General features: G+C 41.3%; 1 protein-coding gene and 1 pseudogene across 5 annotated transcripts in view; one reads left to right on the plus strand and one right to left on the minus strand.

Annotated features, from left to right (window-relative positions):
- Positions 1-4,931: 4,931 nt before the first annotated feature.
- On the minus strand, positions 4,932-10,746 carry LOC111169269 (nitric oxide-associated protein 1 pseudogene; annotated as a pseudogene). Its single transcript, XR_016393162.1, has 3 exons — positions 10,301-10,746; positions 8,637-9,885; positions 4,932-7,919 (listed from the first exon to the last, which is right to left on the minus strand). The product of XR_016393162.1 is annotated as a nitric oxide-associated protein 1 pseudogene (transcript).
- The window catches only part of LOC111169240 (RE1-silencing transcription factor), a 199,769-nt gene continuing 180,491 nt past the window's right edge, over positions 4,932-24,209 (plus strand). For 2 of the 4 annotated variants that reach the window (XM_089911978.1, XM_089911981.1), the window contains exon 1: positions 7,093-9,917. The gene's annotated coding sequence lies outside the window, so the exon portion shown is untranslated. Of the gene's footprint in view, positions 5,603-7,092; positions 9,918-9,942; positions 10,461-24,209 lie in introns of those variants that run through there. The other 2 variants (XM_089911979.1, XM_089911980.1) reach the window with 2 other exon arrangements.

Below are 24,209 nucleotides of genomic sequence, written 5' to 3' on the forward strand. Positions count from 1 at the left end.
AAAGTGCTTAAAAGAGCCAGGCTCATTGTGCTTGCTTAAATAAGAGTTAGCTATTATTACTATTATAAGAATGTAAAGGAATAAAAAGAAGCTATATGGGCTATCATGATCATAGCAGCTGCGAAGTCTCACATACAACTGTCCTGAGGTACTGTCTTTAGGCAGTACAGGAAGAAACCCTAGAAAAATGTCAAGTTACTAAGCAAATTTAAGTCTGCTCTATTGCTATTTTTCAGGGAAGGCAAAAACCAGCTCCCAAAACAAAAAAGTCCCCTCTTCCTCCTAATTCATTCATTCATGCATTGAATGCTGGCTATTTTCGAGGGACTTACTGAAAAATTAGAAAGGATCTTGGCAGTCTCTCATGTCCAAAATCATCTGATGATGTGTTCTCTAGCATGTGTGTCTTTGTGTGTGTGTGTGTGTGTGTGTGTGTGTGTGTGTGGCCTCAGTTTTCTCAGATTTACCACAGTTACTGGCCAGAGGTACTGACTGACTGTGATTAAGCATCATACCTATTGCACCTACTAGTGAGAATATTATAACCAAATTCTTCCACTAGGTTGATTAGCCAGAAGGTAAATTCTGATAATTGTTTGAGAAGCAAAAGGAAGCTTCTGCAAAACAGTGTTTTAAGGATGGTCTAGACTTAATAATCAGATCATGAAACTCCTGTATTAAATGAGAGAATATCGATGGTCTTTGACATGAAGGGGAAAAGTGAGGCATCATTCCTACATGATGTTAAAATGTTAATCTTTAGCCATTCCCACCCACTACAGGGCATCAATGGGGCAGACAACATGACAGAGACATTAAGAGCAGGCAGAGGTGCTATCTATTGGATTCACGTGAGTCTGAAGTTTTGTTTTTTTATTGTTTAAGCACTACTCCTTGACAGTTGAAAGAAAACAATCCCCCGGGGAGGAGAAGAGCAGCCAAGAGAAAATGGAACATTCTGAGAAAGAATGGAAATGATTCTACTGCTCCACAAGACAGAGCCAAGTGGGAGGGATGCCAGGGTAAATGGTCAGAGGCCATCGACAAAACAGCTCGCCTCAGCTTCAGTGCTGGGTGCCTACTCAGTGATTAATAGCTCTGCCATGTCTGGCACAGGTGGAGCTCCAAGTTAGTCATCTGCAGGAAACTAGCCTTGATTTCCATTTTGCAAAAAGTGTCTGAGTGATCAAGAAACACAAGCACACAGGATTGCATCTGTGCTCCACTTTTCCTTGGTTGTCATGGGAATTGTTGCAAGTAACATAAACAAATTTAGACTCTGCGGAACTACACAGTAAAGACCTAATGATTAGTAGGGCTTGCTGTTTATGGTGATTAAAAATGCAAAATGTTTAAACTTCACTTTGTCTCAGTAACTTTGAAGGAAATGCTCCTGTTTTAAACAGGGTAAGAAAGATATGATGGAACTTTAAAAAATAAAAATGCATATTTAATATCACATAGAAGTCAAAAACTCTTTGATGGCACATATTTTCTTCCTTTTAAGGTGTCATGAATACAAAAGGGGTGACATGCTGAACACAACAAGGCTGCAGAACCAACTGGTATAAAGTTACTAAATCATTTTCTAGCCCCTCAAAACAACTTCTGTTCTGTGGACATGAGGGGGCTGTACTGACACCTTGCCATTAATTTCTACTCTTTACTAATTCCTGCTTGCTGTCATAGTGTAAATGATTAATGATGGGAGGGCACTCTTCACACTAAGATCAATGGATTAAGGAGTATCAGTAAGCTGACGTATGCTCAGAAACCAACACGGTAAGAGAACTTTCTTAAACCAAAATCCATTGTGGGTCAATTGGATAGAACAGCAGTGATCCTGGGCTGCATTAGGTTGGCAGAATGTGGTGTAAATTAATAGCAGATCCTAGCACCAGTTCTCAACTGTCTAGGCACAGTTGTCTGAGGGCTGAGGGCCTTTTCTGTCTGAGGTATTGTGTAAACACCGTTTCCTGGCTTTCCTGCCTGTTTTTGCTGAGAATCATAAAATGTTAGGACTGAAATATCTGCTGTCATTCCCCCATTTTACAAATGAGAAAATGATGACCCAAAGAGACTAAATACAACCAGGGAGACTGAAACTTACTTAGTAAATTGCACTGTTTGAAATTGCTAGCAAAGTACCTTGGAACATTTTTAGATATGCCTCAGTCAAAACATAACCATTGAATTTTACAGGTAAGAAAAACCTGAGAATATAAGTTATGAACATTTAAAAATGGAATCTTTGCTGGTTGAGAGGTCTAAAAGCCTAGAGAGAAGATAAGGAGGGGGAAATATTCTGCTCTCTAAAATACATTATAAGTTTTCAGGGTAAATACAGTATCAGTTTTTGGATTCTGTATTTTTCCACAGATGCTAAGTTTACCATATTTTCTTCATTTTATCTAAAGATTCAGGCCTAGCTCCAAACTATAAACAGTAGATAGAAATATAATGGTCACAATTTTAACTTGTAAAATTAACTATTTCACTCCAAAATAAACTAGAAATCGACTACCATTTTCTCAACTTGGGAAGCTACCGCCCTCTAGAGGGTGGGTCTGGAAACGTCAGGGGTACTTCTCAACTATCACGATGAGGAATGGGGCTGGGAAGTTGCTCCTGGCCTTTCATATCTGGGAATGAAGGATGCACATAAAGAACTACCTTTCCCAAGATGTCAATAGTATTCACTTTGAAACCCAATGAGAGTGAGATCTACAAAGTTTTGACAAGTTGCATGTTAAAACACTGACCGTTTATCCTTACTTAGTGAGAAGGGAGCTAGAGTGTACACGTTGACAGAGAACATGGGACTATTAAGAAGTTCATGCTAGGGCTTCCCTGGTGTCTCAGTGGTTAAAAATACGCCTGCCAGTGCAGGGAACCCGGGTTCGAGCCCTGGTCCAGGAAGATCCCACATGCCACGGAGCAACTAAGCCCATGCGCCACAACTACTGAGCCTGCGCTCTAGAGCCTGCGAGCTACAACTACTGAACCCACGTGCCACAACTACTGAAGCCTGTGTGCCTAGAGCCCGTGCTCCGCAACAAGAGGAGCCACCGCAATGAGAAGCCTGTGCACCGCAATGAAGAGTAGCCCCCGCTCGCCCCAACTAGAGAAAGCCCACACGCAGCAACGAAGACCCAGTGCAGCCAAAGATAAATAAAATAAATTTATTTTTTAAAAATGTTCATGCTAAACCTGAGTCCATAGGAAGCTCATGGATCTGTGTTTCAGGCCAGCTTACACCACAAGCTTTTATCTCAACATTGGGATCTGGGACTTGACTGGCCAGTGCATTGTCCACAGCTCTAGTGCCACTTACTCATTTAGGAATACATAAAGGTAAAGACTTCTGACTGATGTAATGTTATACAGTGTTTACAGGCAAATGTTGATAAAATGGTTAAAGTGCTCTGATCCTTGCAGAAGAAACTGAATGCCAGAAAAACATAACATGAATTCTTTTCTAAGATTTTCAGGCCCTTTTAGATTATGTAAGGGAAACTTCTACTTGTTTTCCAGTTTCCATTCTCCCCTTCTTCCCTTAAGTAATACAAGTCCGAAATCCCCATTTCCCTCTACATCTTCCAGCTTCCCCATGGGGGGTGTGGCCATGTAAGTGTTGACCAATGGACGCTGTGATGTGAGCAACTTCCAGTACTTTCCCCTTCTTTTCAGTAGGGGAGCTGCATGTTCTTCACTCTCTTCTCTTTTTGCCATTGCGAAAGGATGACAACTTGAGCAACCACCTTAGACCCAGAGATGGAAGCTGCGGCATGTTCCCCCGGTGGGGTCCCTGGATGACTCTGTGGAGCAAAGCCACTTACTCGCTTCTATCTCATTTCAGCCCATGTATTTTGGAGACACTGATTTTCTGCCATTTTTTCATATGCCAACTGCTAAGCTGCTCTCTCAACTAGACTCCAAATTAGAAATGCCATCTGGTTTCAAAAAATAGTAGTGGGAGAAACCTGAATTCAACAGAACTCCTTTTTAGGTATATCTGAATCACAGATACACACATATTTGTACCCAGCAAAAAATAACTTCTGTTTACAAACTCAATTCATTAAAAACTGGCACGGTCCTTGGTAGCTTAAAAAGGGTGGCGGAAGGTTTTATTATAGCAATATTTAATGCAATGTAATGTATACAGTATGTTGTATATCGTTAATCTTCAATGTGAACAGGTCAGCTTCATATATTTATCTTTTTTTCTTTTTCTGCAGATTGTACACAAGGGCAGGAGGCCTTTTGGTTTTATAGGCCACGCTTCTCCGGACGCGCTCTCCTTTGATGTTAACTACATGTGGCAAGAATGGGCGCCGGACCGTCAGAACTGTTCCTTGAGGTGTGTAGCCTCGGAGGTGCAGTTTGTCCTTAAACTCTGGCGTTACTGCTACCCAGCCTATGCAAGAACACGCAGAACACAGGTGGTGTTAGCAACTATCTTATTAAAAACACCAAACACAGCTCAAAATGGAAACCCAAGGGAGGCTACTGCCGTCTTTCACTCTATTTTTTAAAAGCATACAATGCATTTGTGAAAAGGTACAAGTTTATTTTCAGAGTAGGTTACCTCTTATGAATAACCTAGTATGTATTTCTTAAAATATTCAGCTTATGTCAGTTAAGGCATATCTGACTAAAGGTCAGTAAGGCTACTTTATTCACCTTTTAAAAAGTGCTTGGTGTAGGGACCTCCCTGGCAGTCCAGTCGATAAGACTCCGTGCTTCTATTACAGGGGGTGCGGGTTCGATCCCTGGTCAGGGAGCTAAGATCCCACATGCCACGTGGTGCGGCCAAATTAAAAAAGAAAAAAAAGTGCTTGGTGTAAAATTACCTGCAGAGGAGAACTTGATGTCAGCCACTGCTTCAGATTCCCCAAGTCCTTCATCTAATGTGATGTCTTCAGCCACAAGAGGAGGAAATCCTGCCATTCTTTCTTCTCCACCCATTGGAACCTTCCACATTGGGAGGAGATGAAGATATTTGGAGGTTCAAATTAAACCCCTGATAACTCTAATATTAAGTAAGGCACTGATAAGATAATACTGTACAGGTATCAAGAATAAAATCCTTTTAAACATTCAACTGTTGAAAAAAACCCAAATCACACTTCTAGGTCAAATGAAAAGCCCGGGAGCTCTGTGATGGATGAAGCCTATAGATCCCAGTGACAAGGGCCCCATGTGGGCATCCATCTGGTGGTAACCTCCAGACACCAGAATCTTGCTTTATTAGCTTACAGTTTCTACAGTCCTCCATAAAGCTTTAGACACGATAATTTTGGGCAATTAAAGCAACATCCTTCCAAATACCTTAGTTCTTACAGGCCTGGCTGGACACAGAGATTAATCCCTGCCTCATCACCTCTCAAGGGTACATGGATAACGGGTAAGATTCAGCTTCTATGTTTACAGGTGTTTCCATGAATTGGAAGTAACTGGATAATAATTTACCTGTTTATTAACAGATCTCTCTGTGTTTAGCACTAAGGACACAAAGATAGCTATTACAGTATGTTCTGTATGGTCCCTACCCCCGAGGAGATGAGAAGGTGGAAACAGCAAGTAAATAAATTACAAGGTAAGAAACGTGATGAGAGGCATCTACTAAGTACTGTGATTGTGAAGGAAGTAATGAACGTGGTTTGGTCAAGGAAAACATTAATGAAGAACAGAATTTGAAAAATAGATTAAAGTTATTTTTGGGAAGTTAATTTTGGGAAGGTATCCTGGGTTAGTATCATGTACAGACACAGAAATTGGAAAAAGGATAATGAGTTCAGAGAACTGTAGTTTAACTGTGCAGAGTATGTTATGTGTGTGTGTGCATTAGTGATGAGGCTATCAGTTTAGACTTCTCTCAGTAATGTGGAATTATAAGCAGGAAAGAGAAAAGAATCAAAAAAGAATACTGTGGCCTGCTTTGTATTTTGGAAAAATCTGCGTAGTGCAGGGTTTCTCAACCTCAGCACTGTTGACCTTTTGGGCCAAATAATTCTTTGTCTCGGGAGGCTGTCCTGTGCATTGCACAATTTTTAGCAGCCTCTACTCAGCATCCACCAAGTTGTGAAAACCAAAAACGCCTCCAGTCTTTGTCAAATGTTCCCTTGAGGTAAGAGTCAACCCTGGTTGAGAACTACAGCTGTTGTGGGGTGAGGGTGGGCAGAAGGCAGTAAAACTGGGAGCTGGGAAAATACCTCAAAACAGGATCTCAAAACAGCCTAAAGAAAGTAGATTACAGTTTGGACTATGAGGCTGGACTCAGTGATAATTAGGAGGCAGGATTGACTTTGACTTGGGAGGTGAGTAAGAAAGCAAGAAGGCAAGGATAAGCCACAGAGCAGCCCAAGAAACCATTTGTATTACACCGGGAGAGAAGCCTCAGTATTGTTTTGAGAATTATCAGTGAGTCTACTCTGAAGACTACACAGATGCATGGGGGTGGAGCCCTACCCTGAAAATCCCACATGTCTGGAGTATTAACTTTAGGGCAGTTATTTCGATGGAGTTTTAATTTCACTCTGGCTTTCTTAGGAAATCCAGAGAGAAAGAAGCATTTACTTCCCAAGTCAGGTTGGTTTTATCCTTGTTGAAGGGTGGGTGTGTATTTTGTGTTTTGACTTATTTTCAATTGTATGAGCATTAATTAATGGTAAATCACCTCTGCGTTGGACGTACCTGCTATTTTTGCAGTAGGTATGTCCCATAACCTTCATCACCACAAATACTTACGTAGCAGTGACAACAGTCCCCTTGCACTTGATCTTCTTCACAACCTTGTGGTGTAGGTACAACAGAGAGAGGTAAAGGAAACTTACCTAAAGTCACACAGCTTCGTTAAGTGGTGGAGCAGAGCAGGATTTGGACCCAGCCTGGCTCCAGAGATCTTAACTATCATACATTACACACCAGCCACCAGTGTGTACCCATGTCTGGTTAAAAGATCTGTAAACAGGCCCCATTCAGTCTCTGGTGAACTTGGAACAATTTCAGTGGCATAGAAAGGGCACAACAGGGACTGCAGAGCATGGGATGTGAGGAGTAAGCTTGATTGTAAAGAGGTGGAACGAGTGGGACACTGAGTTTTGTTTTTTTAAAGGTCAGAGAAATTTTAACACACTCCTTAACAGGTGAAAGGAAGGAGCAAGTAAAGCAGGAGAGAAGAGGTACGATAACCTCTAAGTGCCTGGGATTAAGAACCTCGGAGGAGAGCTTTTCCACTCATACAAGGGCTTCTCAACTCAGCACTACTCATATTTTGGACCAGATAATTCTGTGTTGTGAGGTACTGTCTTGTGCATTGCATTATGTTTAGCATCATCTCTGGCTTCCACCCACTAGATGCCAGTAGCATCACCCAGTTGTGAGAAAATCTGTAACTTAGAGCTCTTCACTCACATTATCCAGTATAACTTTCTGCAATGATGTGACCGTTGGGCAGGTGAAAAGTGGCTAGTGCAAGGGAAGAACTAAATTTTAAAGTTTATTTCATTTTAATTAACTTATTTAAATAGGCGCATGGTGCTACAATATTGGACAGTGTCACCTAGAGAAAACCCAGCTCTGTCACTATTCTAGGATCAGTCCAATCCAACATCACTTTTCTATAAGAGCCCACCTCAATTTATAGCCAAAATCCTCAAGGTGAACAAGGTCGGGGAGAGGTAGCTGATGGTGTAACAAAGTTGGTTCTGTCCAACAAAGTCTTTTTTAGCAGGGCCGTGGGACTATTACAGGGTGTGTTAACCTAACTATACAACCATCAAAGCATGTTGCCTCACCTTGAGTAACGTATGACCCCCGTGCTTCTCATATACAGTGTCCGCCTTGTCCAATGAAGTAATGTGAACGGGAAGGAAGTTGGAAGCCACAACTGTAAGCCACGTTCACTGATTTTCCTTAAGAAAGGAAGAAGGAACTTATTTTATACAATGAAAAACTACCAACCAGTATAAAACTGCTGTGTGTATAAGTCAACTAAAGTTCTCTACAGAGGAAAACAGCTTTTCAAAGTTAAATACTGGTTACAAAGGAACAAATGAAGTATTTAGTTTTGCCTTCTATGGCAAACAGGGCCATAGAAGCACCCATTCTGCAGTTACCACAGACGTTTCTTAAAGCCACATATTTGACATTTCATCTCAGCGAAGCCACACATCATATTGCATTAGTTAATTATTCAAATGTTAAATCTGTATAGTAATCTCATGAGTAAACTCAAGATATGAAGAGAAAGTGAGGGGTGAAGCTAGGTGTAGAAAGTGAAAGAAGGATTTTCCGGAGAAATATACAAAGAACTAAAGCTATGAGGGAAACCTCCAAGATAACAGAAACTACTTTGTCATCTGGTTCACATACAGTGCCTAGAAGAGGGACTGGTACATAGAAGTACTCTAATTATTTATGTTGGAAAGTTACTACAACATATACTGAATTTCCAAGCACTAAACTGACACAGAAGAGAAATGTGACCAAAGTAGGTAGATAATTTTTAAAGTGAAGGCTCCAGCCAGCCCCTGGTGGACATTAATGAAAGATATAGGATTAGGTGCCTGAACCACGATCAGACTCCCAGCGTCTCAGAAAACGATGGGGACTGGCGCCCTAAGGCTCACCATCTGGTCTATAGCTTCGGCGCCCTTGGCGATGCAGTAATCGGACTCCAGAAGCGTGTAGAAGAGAGTGCACTTGCCAGCGTTGGTGGCGCCAACCACATAGACGTCGCCGCGGTAGCGTCAGGAACGCTGGAGCGCGGAGATCAAACTCTTCGACTCCATAGCCAGTCTTGAAGCTGATGAGCCGTACGTCTCTGAGCATCGTGCTGGACTTGGGCGAAGGATTCGCTTTCTCCTGCTCGTCCCGTGGCCGGTCCCCGCTGGGGTGTTGTGGCCTTCGGTAGCCAGGGGGCGGCAGGAGCCCGGCGCGGGCACAGTCGTTCCACAGTCGCTCCTGGAGCCGCTGTCGGTAGCCGGGAGTATCCAGGGGCAGTAGGTTCACCTTGTTTCCCAGCAAGATCAGCTGCTTGGGGCCCACCGGCGCGGGCAGGTGCGGCAGCAGGGCGTCGGGCAGATCAAGCAGGTCCATCACGTACAGTACCAGGGCGAGCTTGGGCCTCCGCAGCGCGGCGGTCACCAGCTCCAGGTACTGCTCGCGGCTCACCTGCAGGTGCAGGGCGCGCCGGTGAAACACCAGCAGTCAGCAGCGCTGGCACACGGTCCGGGTGCATCTGCCGGGAGTTCCGTAGTTCCTGCTGCTGCCGCTCCTCCCGCCGCTGTAGTACCGTCGCTCCTCCTCTTCCTGCCGCTGCTGCAGCTCCCGCAGCTGGTCCTAGAGGGTCACTGCGGGCTCCGAATCCGGGACGTACTCGGGGAACAGAAAACTCTCCTCCATGTCAGCCCTTCCTTGGTTATCCCCAGTCGCTGTCGCGCCACGGGGAAGCCCACATCCCAGGCAGGATGGGTACAGGGAGGAGGAGTTGGCCTCACATCTCCTCTCGAGGAGCGTCTCCCGGAGGCCATGGCGCGCTATCGTGGGAGTGGATCCCCGCAGGAAGCTGCATAGCAGCCTGAGTGAGGCCCGTGGGCAGCATGAGAAACGAGGGCGTGGGCAAAAGGGGCTGAGCCACCTTTTCTCACGTGCTCTGTGGCCCCAGATGTGCGTATAACAGTAGAGACTACCTGAGAGCTGTCATTTGTCAGGGTCGCACTTCGGCTCCTCCTCTCGCGTCTGATCTCGTAGTTCTCGCGAGGAAGGCTCTGTGGCCTGAGAGCCCAGTTGAAACCGAGATAAAGGCACCGGGGGCTTAAGACTACGGTGGGTTGGTCGAATAGGCTAGCGAGTGAGGGTTTGTTCACTTTCAGGCTTCTTCAACGCGCCGCCGCTGGCACCATCTTCTGGTAAGAAATCACATTTTTAAAATCTTCGTGTTTTTTTGTCTTTGGAACTGGAAAAAAATAGAAAATCGAATGCCGCAGACATATGGCCACAATTTTAAAACATCTTTATATTAGAGTATAATTGCTTTACAATGGTAAAAACCTTTCATTAATACATCTTCTTGGCTCTTTTTCCATGTGTCATTTGTGCAACAGCATTAAAAAGCAAAAACTTTCATTGGCTAGATCCAAAGCTTGAGAGTGTAGAAGCAGCCCCTGCTTCAACCACTTGAAGCTTCAGCCCACAACTTGCGCATGTGCAGTTCTAGCCGTCAGCAAAGCTTAACCTACACTTTGCCCAGGCGCAGAATTAATATTGGGCCTTTTTTTTCCGCTCCCCCTGCCCCTCCCGCGCCGTGAGACGCAGAGTATTCTGGGAACGCCCGACACGGAAATGTTTTCTTTCGACGCTGCGTAGGCCTGTGGGCGCTTGGCTTTTCTCTCTGTGGCTTTGAGAGTTAGCTTCTCGTGAACCGTTTGTCAATATGTGTGACGCACACGAGGGTAGGTGACCACTCAGAACACTCCGCGGCGACCCATCTAAGGGGGGAAACGTGGGTAGCTGGACGAATTGAGGATTTGCGGCCTCCTCCCCGGCCCGTCGCACCATGGCCCCAGTCGTTTCCCTACACTCCCGAGGCCGGGAACGAATCCGGGATTTTGAGAGGTGGAGGGTGCAGGGAACGTAGCCTTTATCATCTCGGTCAGGGTGACTCTTGTTCTCTCCTCTGTCTGCCCCTGGGTGAGTCTGACACTCCCTTCCCGTGCTGAAAATAGCGCGCAGAACCATGCGACAGGTTCCGTTGTTCCGACTTTGAAGCAAAGGACTCCTTTCCTGATTTTCCTTAAGGCCAGAGTTAATGAATTTATGAATAGTTGAATTTTTGAGCGTCAGCCTGTGCCAGGCATTGTGCTAGGCTCTGGAAATACTCCGGGGACAAAGAGTATTGAGAGGAGGGGAGCAGGGATTAGTCTGTTTTGGCGTTCCTTCATGCTGTCACGTGCCTAAGTAAATTATCTTAAAAGATGACTTTTCCATTTCCTCTTTCCACAAGATGACACAGTTCTAGGTGCCGTGTGTTTCACTGAACAGGGACCAATATATCTTTTTTTTCCTTTCTATATGTAGAATTCTTAGTCATGTCTAGTGTATTTTCATTATGTATTTTTAAAGCTCCCAATTCCATTCTCTACAGCTTCTATTTCTATGTCGTTTTCTTCTAGCTCCTTATACCGTGTTCACCCCTCACATTTATCCTTATTTTCTCAGCTGCTTCGTGGAGAAAATAGAAGAAGCTTAAACTCTACTGTTTAAACTTCTGTCACTTTTAATCTTGAGTCTATTAGCATCGTTATTATATTCTCTCTCTCTTTTTTTTTTTACATTCTCTTAACTTCTGTGTTGGAAAAAAAGTGAAAGTTTTTTTAGCTTTATTTTTGAGTAGGTAATATATTCTCATGGCTCACAAGCCATGAAAATGTAAAGTGTAAGGTCTTATTCTTGTCGGCCATCTCTCCTGTGTGAGCCCTCTCCATCATAAGTAACCACTGTTCTTTAGAGTCATAAGTAACCACTGTTCTTAGATTCTTAGCTCTCCAGATGCTTTATTTATATTCAAGGAAATACAAGTATAGTATTCTTTTTTTCTTTTTACAAGTTTATTTATTTATTTTTGGGTGCATTGCACATGCTTTGTCTAGTTGTGGCGAGCAGGGGCTACTCTTTGTTGAGGTGTGTGGGCTTCTCATTGCGTTGGCTTCTGTTGTTGAGGAGCACGAGCTCTAGGCGCACGGGCTTCAGTAGTTGTGGCACACGGGCTTTGTTGCTCCACGGCATGTGGGATCTTCCCAGACCATGGATCGAACCCGTGTCTCCTGCATTGGCAGGTGGATTCTTAACCACTGTGCCACCATGGAAGTCCCTACGAATATAGTATTCTGTTTTCCCCCTTTTTACAGACAAAAAGTAACTTCACATTTTTCTGCACTTTTATTTTTTGCTTTATCTACTATATCCAGGAGATTTTCATATCAGTACATAGAGAACATCCTAATTTTTTTTCACAGCTACTTAGTTTGTCTGGATATACCATAACTAAAGTTGTGTCTTGATGGATAGTTGGGTTATTTCCAGTCTTTTCCTGCTTCAAACAATGCTGTAATGAGTAATCTTGTACGTATCATTTTGTCCAATACAAATATATCTGTAGGATAAATTTTTAGGTGTAGAATTGTCAGGTCAGATAATGTATACATGTTACACAAAATATTAACATTTTGCTAAATGGTGCCAAGTGACCACTGTAGTGATTATGCTAATTAGTATTCTCTTAACAATGTATAATAATCCTGTGGGAAAACAGTTAACGTTATCTCAGTTATCAAGTTTGCTCCAGCATTGAGTCTCAATTCCAGTCCTGCTTGTGTCCTTTGATCATTATTTGATATGCCCTCATCAGTTTTTAGACACTCTTTCTTCAGCTGGCTTCTTTCTGTGTGAAATACTAGATCTCTCTTGTCCTCAAGAAAGCAAGTTGAATGGTTTATTTCCTTTTTCTTCCAATATTTTGAGAAAACGAGTGACTTCTCAATTGATAAATCAGATGGACATTTTTTAAACCTTATCTAAACCCTGTGGCAGTCAACACTGTTGATGACTTTCTCATGGAAAGTCATTCCTTCTATCTGCAACATCACTCTCACTTAATTCTTCTTACCTTTGTGGCTTTTTTTCTCTTTCTCTTCTGCTATTCACATTATCCCTGGATGATTTCATCCCTTCTCCATGGCTTCAGTTTCCATACGTGGATGACTTCTGAGTACAGTCAGTCCTCCATATCAGTAGGTTCTGCATCTGGGAATTTAACCTCAGATGGAAAATATTTGGGAATACAGTGCCAGGAAGGAAAACTTGAATTTGCCTTGAGCTGACAACTATTTATAGGTATGCCTTGTTTTATTTTGCACCTCTTTTTGTGCTTCACATTACTGTTCTTTACAAATTTAGGTTTATGGCAACCCTGGATTGAGCAAGTCTGTTGATGCCATTTTTAAACAGCATTTGTTCACTTCATGTCTCTGTATCAGATTTTGCTAATTCTTGCAATATTTCAGACTTTTTCATTATTATATTTGTTATGGTGACCTGTGATCAGTGATCTTTGATTTTACTACAGTGAGTCTCTGAAAGATCAGATGATGGTTAGCAATTTTTCACGAAAAGTATTTTTTAATTAAGGTATATACATAATTTTTTAGACATAGTGCTATTGCATAATTAATAGACTATGGTGTAGTATAAACATAACTTTTATATGCCCAACAGGCTTTCTGTCTTGTTCAATTGATCTGTATTTGTTTTTGTGCCAGTACCATACTGTTTTGATTACTGTAGCTTTCTAGCATAGTCTGAAGTCAGGGAGCCTGACTCCTCCAGTGGCATTTTTCTTTCTGAGAATTCCTTTGGCTATTCGGGGTCTTCGTTGTTACCATACAAATTTAAAAAAATTTTGTTCTAATTTTGTGAAAAATGTGTAAAAATGTGTAATTTGATGGGGATTGCACTGAATCTGTAAATTTCCTTGGATAGTATACTCATTTTGACAATATTGATTCTTCCAATCCAAGAACAGGATATATCTTTACATCTGTTTGTGTCTTCTTCCATTTCTTTCATTAGTGTCTTAAAGTTTTTGGAGTACAGATCTTTTGCTTCCTTAGGTAGGTTTATTCCTAGTTATTTTATTCTTTGAATGTGATGTTAAATGGGATTGTTTCCTTAACTTTTCTTTCTAATCTTTCATTGTTAGTGTATAGAAATGCAAGAGATTTCTATGTATAAATTTTATATTCTGCAACTTTAGCAGAATTAATTCTTTTTTTTAATTTTTCAATTTTATTTTTATACAGCAGGTTCTTATTAGTTATTTATTTTATACATATTAGTGTATATATGTCAGTCCAGTCTCCCAATTCATCAGACCACCACCACTTCCCCCCCACCACTTTTTCCCCTTGGTGTCCATACGTTTGTTCTCTACATCTCTGTCTCAATTTCTGCCCTGCAAACCAGTTCATCTGTAGCATTTTTCTAGGTTCTACATATATGCATTAATATACAATATTTGTTTTTCTCTTTCTGACTTACTTCACTCTGTAGTCTCTAGATCCATCCACGTCTCTACAAATAACCCAATTTCATTCCTTTTTATGGTTGAGTAATATTCCATTGTATATATGCACCACATCTTCTTTATCCATTCATCTGTTGATGGGCATTTAGGTTGCTTACATGTCCTGGCTATTGTAAATAGTGCTACAGTGAACATTGGGGTGCATGTGTCTTTTTGAATTATGGTTTTCTCTGGGTATAGGCCCAGTAGTGGGGTTGCTGGGTCATAGGGTAATTCTATTTTTAGTTTTTTAAGGAACCTCCATACTGTTCTCCATAGTGGCTGTATCAATTTACATTCCCACCAACAGTGCAAGAGGGTTCCTTTTCCTCCACACCCTCTCCAGCATTTCTTGTTTGTAGATTTTCTGATGATGCCCCATTCTAACTGATGTGAGGTGATATCTCATGGTAGTTTTGATTTGCATTTCTCTAATAATTAGTGATGTTGAGCAGCTTTTCATGTGCTTCTTGGCCATCTGTATGTCTTCTTTGGAGAAATGTCTATTTAGGTCTTCTGCCCATTTTTGGATTGGGTTGTTTGGGTTTTTTTGGGGGGGGTTATTTGTTTTTTTAATGCTGAGCTGCATGAGCTGTTTATATATTTTGGAGATTACTCCTTTGTCTGTTGATTCGTTTGCAAATATTTTCTCCCATTCTGCGGGTTGTCTTTTCGTCTTGTTTGTAGTTTCCTTTGCTGTGCAAAAGCTTTTAACTTTCATTAGATCCCATTTGTTTATTTTTATTTTCATTACTCTAGGAAGTGGATCAAAAAAGATTTTGGTGTGATTTATGTCAAAGAGTGTTCTTTCTGTGTTTTGCTCTAAGAGTTTTATAGTGTCCGGTCTTACATTTAGGTCTCTAATCCATTTTGAGTTTATTTTTGTGTATGGTGTTAGGGAGGGTTCTAATTTCATTCTTTTACATGTAGCTGTCCAGTTTTCCCAGCACCACTTATTGAAGAGACTGTCTTTTCTCCATTGTATAACCTTGCCTCCTTTGTCATAGATTACTTGACCACAGGTGCGTGGGTTTATGTCTGGACTTTCTATCCTGTTCCATTGATCTATATTTCTGTTTTTCTGCCAGTGCCATATTGTCTTGGTTACTATAGCTTTGTAGTATAGTTTGAAGTCAGGGAGTCTGATCCCTCCAGCTCTGTTTTCTTCCCTCAAGGCCTCATTGGCTATTCGGGGTCTTTTGTGTCTCCATACAAATTTTAAGATTTTTTGTTTTAGTTCTGTAAAAAATGCCATTGGTAATTTGATAGGGATTGCACTGAATCTGTAGATTGCTTTGGGTAGTATAGTCATTTTCACAGTATTGATTCTTCCAATCCAAGAACATGGTATATCTCTCCATCTGTTTGTATCATCTTTAATTTCTTTTATCAGTGTCTTATAGATTTCTGCCTACGGATTTTTTGTCTCTCTAGGTAGGTTTATTCCTAGGTATTTTATCCTTTTTGTTGCAATGGTAAATGGGAGTATTTCCTTAATTTCTCTTTTAGATTTGTCATCATTAGTGTATAGGAATTCAAGAGATTTCTGTGCATTAATTTTATATCCTGTAACTTTACCAGATTCATTGATTAGCTCTAGTAGTTTTCTGGTGGCATCTTTAGGATTCTCTATGTATAGTATCATGTCATCTGCAAACAGTGACAGTTTTAGTTCTTTTCCAATTTGTATTCCTTTTATTTCTTTTTCTTCTCTGATTGCTGTGGCTAGGACTTCCAAAACTATGTTGAATAATAGTGGTGAGAGTGGACATCCTTGCCTTCTTCCTGATCATAGAGGAGATGCTTTCAGTTTTTCACCATTGAGAATGATGTTTGCTGAGGGTTTGTCATATATGGCCTTTATTATGTTGAGGTTGGTTTCCTCTGTGCCCACATTCTGGAGAGTTTTTATCATAAATGGGTGTTGAACTTTGTCAAAAGCTTTTTCTGCATCTATTGAGATGATATGATTTTTCTTCTTCAGTTTGTTAATATAGTGTTCACATTGATTGATTTGCGTATATTGAAGAATCCTTGCATCTCTGGGATAAATGCCACTTCACGGTGTATGATCCTTTTAACGTGTTGTTGGATTCTGTTTGCTAGTATTTTGTTGAGGATTTTTGCATCTATATTCATCAGTGATACTGGTCTGTAATTTTCTTTTTTTGTAGTACTTTTGTCTGGTTTTGCTGTCAGGGTGTTGGTGGCCTCATAGAATGATCTTGGGAATGTTTCTTCCTCTGCAATTTTTGGAAGAGTTTGACAAGAATGGGTGTTAGCTCTTCTCTAAATGTTTGATGAAGCCATTCTGGTCCTTGACTTTTGTTTGTTGGAAGATTTTTTTTTAATATTTATTGATTGATTGATTGATTGCTGTGTTGGGTCTTCATTTCTGTGCGAGGGCTTTCTCTAGTTGCGGCAAGTGGGGGCCACTCTTCATCGCGGTGCGCGGGCCTCTCACTATCGCGGCCTCTCTTGTTGTGGAGCACAGGCTCCAGATGCACGGGCTCAGTAATTGTGGCTCACGGGCCCAGTTGCTCCACAGCATGTGGGATCTTCCCAGACCAGGGCTTGAACCCGTGTCCTCTGCACTGGCAGGCAGGCTCTCAACCACTGCGCCACCAGGGAAGCCCCCTGTTGGAAGATTTTTAATCACAGTGTCAATTTCATTACTTGTGATTTGTCTGTTCATATTTTCTATTTCTTCCTGGTTCAGTCTTGGAAGGCTATACCTTTCTAAGAATTTGTCCATTTCTTCCAGGTTGTCCATTTTATTGGCATAGAGTTGCTTGTAGTAGTTTCTTAGGATGCTTTGTATTTCTGTGGTGTCTGTTGTAACTTCTCCTTTTTCATTTCTAATTTTATTGATTTGGGTCCTCTCCCTCTTGTTCTTGATGAGTCTGGCTAATGGTTTATCAATTTTGTTTATCTTCTCAAAGAACCAGCTTTTAGTTTTGTTGATCTTTGCTATTGTTTTCTTTGTTTCTATTTCATTTATTTCTGCTCTGATGTTTATGATTTCTTTCCTTCTGCTAACTTTGGGTTTTGTTTGTTCTTCTTTCTCTAGTTCCTGTAGGTGTAAGGTTACATTGTTTATTTGAGATTTTTCTTGTTTCTTGAGGTAGGCTTGTATAGCTATAAACTTCCCTCTTAGAACTGCTTTTGCTGCATCCCATAGTTTTGGATCATCGTGTTTTCACTGTCATTTGTCTCTAGGTATATTTTGATTTCCTCTTTGATTTCTTCAGTGACCTCTTGGTTATTTGGTAACGTATTGTTTAGCCTCCATGTGTTTGTGTATTTTAAGTTTTCTTCCCTGTAATTGATTTCTAATCTCATAGCGTTGTGGTCAGAAATGATGCTTGATATGATTTCAATTTTCTTAAGTTTACTGAGGCTTGATTTGTGACCCAAGATGTGATCTATCCTGGAGAATGTTCCTTGTGCACTAGAGAAGAAAGTGTAATCTGGTGTTTTTGAATGGAATGTCCTATAAATGTCAAATCTTTCTGGTCTTTTGTGTCTATTTAAAGCTTGTGTTTCCATATTAATTTTCTGTTTGAATGATCTGTCCATTGGTGTAAGTGAAATGTTAAAGTCCCCCACTATTACTGTGTTAGTGTCGATTTCCTCTTTTATAGCTGTTAGCAGTTGCCTTATGTATTGAGGTGCTCCTGTGTTGGGTGCATATATATTTATAATTGTTATATCTTCTTCTTAGATTGATCTCTTGATCATTATGTAGTGTCTTTCTTTGTCTCTTGTAACATTCTTTATTTTAAAGTCTATTTTATCTGATATGAGTATTGCTACTCCAGCTTTCTTTTGATTTCCATTTGCATGGAATATCTTTTTCCGTCCCCTCACTTTCAGTCTGTATGTGTCCCTAGGTCTGAAGTGGGTTTCTTATAGACAGCATATAGATGGGTCTCGTATTTGTATCCATTCAGCCAGTCGGTGTCTTTTGGTTGGAGCATTTAATCCATTCATGTTTAAGGTAATTATCGATATGTATGTTTCTATTACCATTTTGTTAACTGTTTTGGGTTTGTTTTTGTAGGTCCTTTTCTTCTCTTCTGTTTCCTACTTAGAAAAGTTCCTTTAGCATTTGTTGTAAAGCTGGTTTGGTGGTGCTGAATGCTCTTAGCTTTTGCTTATCTGTAAAGCTTTCGATTTCTCCATCGAATCTGAATGAGATCCTTGCCAGGTAGAGTAATCTTGGTTTTAGGTTCTTCCCTTTCATCACTTTAAGTATGTCATGCCACTCCCTTCTGGCTTATAGAGTTTCTGCTGAGAAATCAGCTGTTAACCTTATGGGAGTTCCCTTGTATGTCATTTGTCGTTTTTCCCTTGCTGCTTTCAGTAATTTTTCTTTGTTTTTAATTTTTGCCAATTTGATTGCTATATGTCTTGGCGTGTTTCTCCTTGGGTTTATCCTGTATGGGACTCTCTGCGCTTCCTGGACTTGGGTGGCTGTTTCCTTTCCCATGTTAGGGAAGTTTTTGAGTGTAATCTCTTCAGATATTTTCTCTCAGGTTCTTTCTCTCTCTCTTCTCCTTCTGGGACCCCTGTAATGCAAATGTTGTTGCATTTAATGTTGTCCCAGAGGTCTCTTAGGCTGTCTTCATTTCTTTTCATTCTTTTTTCTTTATTCTGTTCTGCAGCAGTGAATTCCACCATTCTGTCTTCCAGGTCACTTATCCGTTCTTCTGCCTCAGTTATTCTGCTGTTGATTTCTTCTAGTGTATTTTTCATTTCAGTTATTGTATTGTTCATCTCTGTTTGTTTGTTCTTTAATTCTTCTAGGTCTTTGTTAAATATTTCTTGCATCTTCTCGATCTTTGCCTCATTCTTTTTCCGAGGTCCTGGGTCATCTTCACTATCATTATTCTGAATTCTTTTTCTGGAAGGTTTCCTATCTCCACTTCATTTAGTTGCTTTTGTGGGGTTTTATCTTGTTCCTTCATCTGGTACATAGCCCTCTGCCTTTTCATCTTGTCTGTCTTAATGTGAATGTGGTTTTTGTTCCACAGGCTGCAGGATTGTAGTTCTTCTTGCTTCTGCTCTCTGCCCTTTGGTGGATGAGGCTATCTAAGAGGCTTGAGCAAGTTTCCTGATGGGAGGGACTGGTGTAGCGGAATTCATTCTTGAGCTCTAGTAGTTTACTGGTAGCATCTTTATGATTTTCTATGTATAGTATCATGTCATCTGCAAACAGTGACAGTTTTACTTCTTCTTTTCCAATTTGGATTCATTTTATTTCTTTTTCTACCCTGATTATGGTGGCTAGGACTTCCAAAACTATGTTGAATAAAAGTGGCGAGAGTGGACATCCTTGTCTTGTTCCTGATCTTAGAGGAAGTGCTTTCAGGTTTTCACCATTGAGTGTGATGTTAGCTGTGGGTTTGTTATATATGGCTTTATTATTTTGAGGTAGGTTCCCTCTATGCCCACTTTCTGAAGGTTTTTATCAAAAATGTGTGTTGAATTTTGTTAGAAGCTTTTTCTTCATCTATTGAGATGATTGTATGGTTTTTATTGTACAATTTGTAATATGGTGTATCACACTGATTGATTTGTGGACATTGAAAAATCCTTGCATCCCTGGGATAAATCCCACTTGATCATGGTGTATGATCCTTTTAATGTATTGTTGGATTCGGTTTGCTGAGATTTTTGCATCCATGTTCATCAGTGATATTGGCCTGTAAGTTTCTTTTTTTGTGATATCTTTGTCCAGTTTTGGTATCAGGTGATGGTGGTCTTATAGAAGGAGTTTGGGAGTGTTTCTTCCTCTGCAGTTTTTTGGAATAGTCTCAGAAGGATGGGTGTGATTGAGGTGCTCGTATGTTGGGTGCATATATATTTACAATTGCAATATCTCCTTCTTGTATTGATCCCTTGATCATTATGTAGTGTTCTTCTTTGTTTCTTGTAACAGTCTTTATTTTAAAGTCTGTTTTGTCTGATATGAGTATTGCTACTCCAGCTTTCTTTTGATTTCCATTTGCATGGAATACCTTTTTCCATCCCCTCACTTTCAGTCTGTATGTGTCCTTAGATCTGAAGTGAGCCTCTTGTAGACAGCATATATATAGGTCTTGTATTTGTATCCATTCAGCCAGTTGGTGTCTTTTGGTTGGAGCATTTAATCCAATTACATTTAAGGTAATTATTGATATGTATGTTCTTATTACCATTTTGTTAATTGTTTTGGATTTGTTTTTGTAGGTCTTTTTTCTTCCCATTTTCTTTTGTTCTTTTCTCTTGTGATTTGATAACTACGTGTTTTTTTTTTAAATATACAAATTTATTTATTTATTTATTTATTTTTGGCTGCATTGGGTCTTTGTTGCTGCACACTGGGGCTGCTCTTTGTTGTGGTGCACAGGCTTCTCATTGCGGTGGCTTCTCTTGTGGTGGAGCACGGGCTGTAGGTGTGCAGGCTTCAGTAGTTGTGGCTCACAGGCTCTGTAGTTGTGTCTTGTGGGCTCTAGAGCACAGGCTCAGTAGTTGTGGCGCATGGTCTTAGTTGCTCCACAGCATGTGGGATCTTCCCAGACCAGGGCTCAAACTCGTTTCCCCTGCAGTGGCAGGTGGATTCTTAACCACTGCACCACCAGGGAAGTCCCATGACTATGTTTAGAGTTGTGTTTTATAGCTTTTTCTTTTTTGTAGATTTTTGGTTTGTGGTTATCGTGAGGTTTTTATATAGCAGTCTCTCTCTATATTTTTATATGTGTGATTGCTTTAAGTTGCTGGTCTCTTAATTGCAAATGCATTTCCGTTATCTTGCATTTGTACTCTTCTCTTCTCATGATTGCTGGTTTTGACTTCATATTTGTGTGTAGATGATTTCCTACCTTTACTGTATGTTTATCTTTACTGGTGAGCTTTGTCATTGGTAATTTTCTTTTTTCTAGTTGTGGCCTTTTCTTTCCCATCTAGAGAAGTTCCTTTAGCATTTGTTGTAAAGCTGGTTTGGTGGTGCTGAATTCTTTTAGCTTTTGCTTGTCTGTAAAGCTTTTGATTTCTCTGTCAAATCTGAACAAGAGCCTTGCTAGGTAGAGCATTCTTGGTTGTAGGTTTTCCCCTTTGATCACTTTAAATATATCGTGGCACTCCGTTCTGGCCTGCAGAGTTTCTGGGGGAAAAAACAGCTGATAGCCTTATGGGGATTCCCTTGTATGTTATTTGTTGCTTTTCCCTTGTTGCTTTTAACATTTTCTCTTTGTTTTTAATTTTTATCAGTTTGATTAATATGTGTCTCAGAGTGTTCCTCCTTGGGTTTATCTTGTATGGAACTCTCTGTACTTCCTGGACTTGAGTGATTGTTTCCTTTCCTGTGTTAGGGAAATTTTCGGCTATTATCTCTTCAAATATTTTCTCAGGCCCTTTTTCTCTCTCTTCTCCTTCTGGGACCCCTATAATGCGCATGTTGGTGCATTTACTGTGTCCCAGAGATCTCTTAGACTGTCCTCATTTCTTTCCATTCTTCTTTCTTTATTCTGTTCCGCAACAGTGATTTCCACCATCCGTCTTCTAGTCTCATTTATTCTGCAATTGATTCCTTCTGGTGTATTTTTAATTTCAGCTATAGTATTGCTCATCTCTATGTCTTTGTTTTTTAAATTTTCTAGCTCTTTTTTTTTTTTTTTTTTGCGGTACGCGGGCCTCTCACTGTTGTGGCCTCTCCCGTTGCGGAGCACAGGCTCTGGACGCGCAGGCTCAGCGGCCATGGCTCACGGGCCCAGCTGCTCCGCGGCATGTGGGATCTTCCCAGACTGGGGCACGAACCCGTGTCCCCTGCATCAGCAGGCGGACTCTCAACCACTGCATCACCAGGGAAGCCCTAAATCTTCTAGCTCTTTATTAAACATTTCTTGTATCCTCTCAGTCTGTGCCTCCATTCTTTTTCTGAGATTTTGGATCATCTTTACTATCATCACTCTGAAATGTTTTCCAGGTAGATTGACTATCTCCACTTCACTTAGTTCTTTTTGGGTTTTGTCTGGTTTCTTTGTCTGGAACATATTTCTCTGCCATCTCATTTTGTCTAACTTTCTGTGTTTGTGGTCTCTGTTCCTCAGGCTGCAGGATTGTAGTTCCTTTTGCTTCTGGCGTGTGCCCCCGGTGGGTGAGGTTGGTTCAGGGGCTTGTGCAGGCTTCCTGGTGGGAGGGACTGGTGCCTGCCCACTGGTGTGTGGAGCTGGGTCTTATCCTTCTGGTGGGCAGTGGTGTGTTTATAAGCAGCTGTTGGTTCAGGACAACTTTAGGCAGCCTGTCTGCTGATGGGTAGGGCTGTGTTCCCACCCTGTTGGTTGTTTGGCCTGAGACGTCCCAACACTGGAGCCTGCAGGCTTTCAGGTGGGGCAGGTCTTGGTGCCAAAGTGGCAACCTTGGGAGAGCTCACTCTGGGACCTCTACCACCAGTGGCCTTGCCCCTGGTGTGAGCCACAGCCAACCCCCTCCTGCCCGGGAGACACCCCAAGACCTGCAGGTACATCTGGCCCAGACTCCTATGGAGTCACTGCTTTGCCCTGGGTCCCAGTGCATGTGAAAACTTGAGTGCTCCCTCCAAGAGTGGAGTCTGTATTTCCCCCAGTCCTCTGGAGCTCCTGCACTCAATCCCTGCTGACCTTCAAAGTCAAATGCTCTGGGGGCTCCTCCTCCTGTTGCCAGTCCCCCGCTGGGGAGCCTGACGTGGGGCTCAGAACTCTCACTCCTATGGGAGAACCTCTGTGATATAATCATTTTCCAGTTTGTGGGTTGCCTGCCTGGCAGGTGTGGGATTGATTATATCGTGAAAGCGCCCCTCCTACCATCTCATTGTGGCTTCTTTTTCTTTGGATGTAGAATATCTTTTTTGGTAGGTTTCCATCTTTTTTGTTAGTGGTTGTTCAGCAGTTAGTTGTGATTTTGGTGTTTTCATGAGAGGAGTTGAGCTCAAGTCCTTCTACTCCCCCATCTCGTCCTTATCTCCACAACACACTTATTCTTTTACATAAGAAGATGAGACTAATATTAGGACCAGTGCACACTAATTTTTACAATGCCCTGTTGTTTAAGTACCTATTATTGCATAACTACCCCAAAATGTGGCTGTGTAAAAATTAATTTAATATGTTCATGGATTCAGTGGGTCAGGAATTTGGACAGAGCATAGTAGGAATGGCTCGTCTGCTGCCTGACGTCAGTGGTTGAACTGAGAAGTCTCAAAGGCTGAGTGTTGACAGCTGGGGGTTGGGTGATCCTAGAGTGTTTACTCACATGTCTGGCATCCAGCCTAGGAAAACTCAAGGACTAGGATTGCTGACTAGAGCATCTGTAAGTGGCCTCTCCATATGGTTTGGGCTTCCTCACCCAAGTATACCAGGCTTAGAGTAGTAGAACTTCTTAATGGCAGCTCAGGCTCCAGAAGAAAGTGTCTCAGCAAACAAGGTGGAACCACATTGCCTTTCCTGACCTAGCTTGTAAAGTTATGTAGCATTGTTTTAGCTGTATTCTCTTGGTTATACGAGAGTGAAAAATCCACTCACATTCAAGGGAAGAAAAGATAGACTCTCATATCTTCGTAGTAGGAGTGTCAATACGACTTTTATTATTATAAAGGAGCATGTGAAATGGACGATACGGTTGTGATCATCTTTGGAAAACACAGCCTGTTATCCCTGTCCATGTATGAAATGTTGCTGTAATAGACAGCCCACCTTAAGGTATTGCCTAGCTGTTGGAGTCCTTTGCTGGCTGTACCCTCTTACCCAAATGTCTCCAAGGAGCCTGTTGGTCACAGGACTATGACCTTGTTCCTAGTTATCAATAGTTAGCTATTAATGAGAATTACATGGACTTTCTGGAGAAGATGGAATACTTAAAATTCACACAATTTACACTGAACCTTTGTCATGAAGCCTCTTAGTGTGTTGGGAGAATACCTGTGTGACATAGACATATGTATACATAGACCTATGAATATTATTTCATTACAATTTAGTTAATGTAGTTGAAATTTTAGAAAAGTGGGGTAAAAGGATTGTTTTTTACTTAGGAGATAGTTATATGTTTCTGCTACATCATA

This window comes from Delphinapterus leucas, chromosome 5 (genome assembly GCF_059928025.1).
Source record: "Delphinapterus leucas isolate spDelLeu-1000000601 "Yukka" chromosome 5, BTC_Dleu_Yukka2, whole genome shotgun sequence".
Lineage (NCBI taxonomy): Eukaryota > Metazoa > Chordata > Mammalia > Artiodactyla > Monodontidae > Delphinapterus > Delphinapterus leucas.